Here is a 3,521-nt window from a genome sequence, read left to right as displayed (position 1 = left end):
GCGTGTGTGCCCAAGATCCCAAGAGGAGAATGGAGAAGGGATTGCGGCATGACCATCCCCCCTGGGGGGTGTTTTCTCACTTTCTGTCTCTGTGTCTCTCTCTGTCTGGCGAGTGCACGCGCCCTATAGCGAAAATCTCTCAAAAAAAAAAAGATATGGTAGAAAATTCATATCCTTTAGAAATAAATAGATTAAGTTTAGAGTACTGATTTTCTTCCATCTAATATATGACTATTTTGTAACTTTCTAAGTCTTAATTTTCTCATATTTACAGCATATCTAAATATCAAAAATAAAATATTTAAGAATAAACCCAACTACGTAGGTAACAGTTTTACACAATGAACACTATAAAGCATAGCTGAAATAAATTTAAAAGGCATTAATAAATGGCAAGACATCTGTATTCATACATTGGAAGACTAAATATTGCTAAGATGGAATTCAGTGCAATCCTTATCAAAATCTGAATGGTATTTTTGGCAAAATGTTGAAAATTACACCCAAAATGTCTAGGGTTTCTCAAAGAAAACAAATAGCCAAAACAATATTGAGAAAAAGAACAGTTGAAGGTTTCAAACTTCCTGATTTGAAAACTTACTGTAAAGCTACATTAATCAAAATAGTGTGGTACTAGAAAAACGTCAGGTATAGAAATTAATGGAATATGACAGGGACCCCAGAACCAACTCTCAGATATTCAGTTATATTATTTTCAATAAGATAATTCAGCTTTCTTTTTAAAAAATGAAAGTGAGAAAATTAGATGCCCACATGAAACAGAATAAACTTATACTCTCAAATGTATACTATATAAAAAATTAACTCAAAATTAATCAAAGATCTATATGTAAGAACTAAAACTTTAAAGCTGTTAGGAAGCAGCAGAAGAGCTTGATAACATTAAATTTGGCAATGATTTCTTGTATAAAACGTCAAAAGCAGCAAAAGAAAAAACAAATTAGACATCAATATTTAAAACTTTTGTGCATCGAAGGAGACAACCAATAGAATAAAAAGTCAATATGTATAATAGTCAATATGTCAAATGTTTGTAAATCATATATCTGATAAAGGATTTATGTCCACAACACATAAAGACAACTTGACTAAAATGGGCCAGGATTTGAATAGACATAGGACCAGCAGTTAAGGTATTGGCTATGTTGATGAACTCCCATGTAGTCAACTGTGGTTCAAGTCCTGAACCCGGTGACTTAAACTCATGCCGAGCGTGTGTGCATGCATGCCCAAGATCCCAAAAAGAGAATGGAGGAGAAGGGATTATGTCATGGCCATTCCCCCCTGGGGGGTGATTTCTCACTTTTTGTCTCTCTGTCTCTCTCTGTCTGTCTGGCGAGCACATGCACCCTATAGCAAAAACCTCTCCAATAAATAAATAAATACACCCCCCCCACACACACACACAGAAATCACTTCAATATACATTAGGATGGTTATTATAAGAATATTTAGAGGAAGAAAATAAACTAACAAATGTTGACAAGGCTGTGGTGAAAGTGGAATTTTTGCTCCTTTTGGGAAATGTAAAGTGGTAAAGTGGTATAACCACTATGGAAAACAGTATGGCAGTTCCTCAGATTTTAAAATAATTTTACCATATAATACAGCAATATATATTTATGCAAAAGAATTAAAAACAAGGTCCAAGGTAAATTTCTATACCCATGTTAATAGTGGCATTATTCACTATAGCCAGAAGTTCCAAATTAATTGCATGAATGCGTAAGCAAAATGTGGTATATACATGCAATGGGACATTATGTAACCTTAAAACGAATGAAATTCTGACACATAGAACATAGATAAACAGAGGAAACTTGAAGACATAAGTGAAATAAATCACTCATAAAAGGGTAAATACAATATAGTATCATTTATATGAGAAAACTAGAGTAATAAAATTCATAGAAACAGAAAGTACAATGTTTATTTCCGGGGACTGGGGGAACAAAGGAATGGGGAATGACAGTGAATATAGAGTTTCAGTTTTACAAAATGAAGAGTTTTAGAGATGATTGGTGGTGGTTTGCACAACAATGTATATGTACTTAGTCCTTGAATTGTAACCTTAAAAATAATGAAGGTGGTCAGTTTTATGTCATATATATATTTTTTTGCCACAACAAAACATGGTTAAGATGTTAAATTTTATGTTTTACCACAATTAAAAAAAATCTTTAAATGGAACTATTGTCATGTAGCATTGTGAAGTATCAGTGGTATAAGCACATGAAAAATACCTAACAGAATGCTTGGCTTATAGTAGATTATTTATAATGACTATCCCCTTGCATCTTTTCCTCTACCTTGCTCCCCTACCTTTCTCTGTGTACCTTAGTCCACAACTTAGTTTCTGTCAAATCTCCACTTCTCAACAGATTGTTTTATCCTTTCTTTCTTGATTCTTTCCTCTCTTCCTTCCTTGTCTTCTTTATTTTGGAAAGGATACCTCAACTCTTTTGCCAGATGAGTAGCAAAACCACATTTTCTCCTTTCAAATGCTCTCACAAGAACACTTCTACATATTATGTATGTCACTCAGTATTAGTGTATCTACAACATGGCTGCGTACAATTGTGCAGATCATATGCTGCAAAATGATGTCTGGCTGAGAAAATGAACTTGATAAATGTGCCCTGATGAAGGGCTCCTGATGAAGGGCTAAAGTCAAGGAGTGCATATTTCTTTTTTTTTTCTTTAAATTTTTTTTAATTTAATATATTTTACTTTAATTTCTTGTATACATTCAGTCACTATACATCAACAATGTTGTAAAGTGAATTTTCCAACATGAATACACTTCACACCAGTCCAATTGGGGATACCAACAGATCACCAACAGATAATAATATATTTCTGTGTCCCATAAATGTCTTGTCTCACTTTTTTAAAAATAATTATTTATTTATTTGATGTATTCATTCATTTATTTTAATTTGATCAGAGAGAGACACAGAGAGAGTGAGAGAGAGAGAAAGAAAGAGTGAGGGAAAGTGAGAAAGTAAGTCCACCATGGCTGGGACTTGAACTGGGGTCGGCCATGTGGCAGTGTCCAGCATCTTAACCACCACGCCACCTGCTGGTCCCAAATGTCTTGTGACAGGGCCATGCAGACAACACAAACTGGTAAAGAGGCTGTCTCCCATGGCCTGGCTGAGAAGAAACGGCAAGACAAGGCCAGCGGTTTACTAACTCTCTTTGTGTAATTTTACTGGCCTATAGTTCATTTCTCTGCCGTGAGTTTTACTGTTATTACGGTATCTTGCAAGAGTAAGATATACCAACCATTACAATAAAGCCAATTAGTGATCTTGTAGGAATGTGGTTCCCTAAGACTGACATGAGGATCAGGAAGTTTAAGACTCCCCCACCTGTCTGTTTTTAAGCCAAAATTAACATATAGATTAAGTTAGTATAAACCAAAGTAGCATCAGTAGCATATGAAAACTAAGTTAGTTTAAGGCTAGTTTTACATACATACCCCTTGTTAAAGTTAC

This window comes from Tupaia chinensis, unplaced genomic scaffold (genome assembly GCF_000334495.1).
Source record: "Tupaia chinensis unplaced genomic scaffold, TupChi_1.0 Scaffold147350_1, whole genome shotgun sequence".
NCBI classification, from domain to species: domain Eukaryota; kingdom Metazoa; phylum Chordata; class Mammalia; order Scandentia; family Tupaiidae; genus Tupaia; species Tupaia belangeri.
This window is presented reverse-complemented; position numbering follows the sequence as displayed.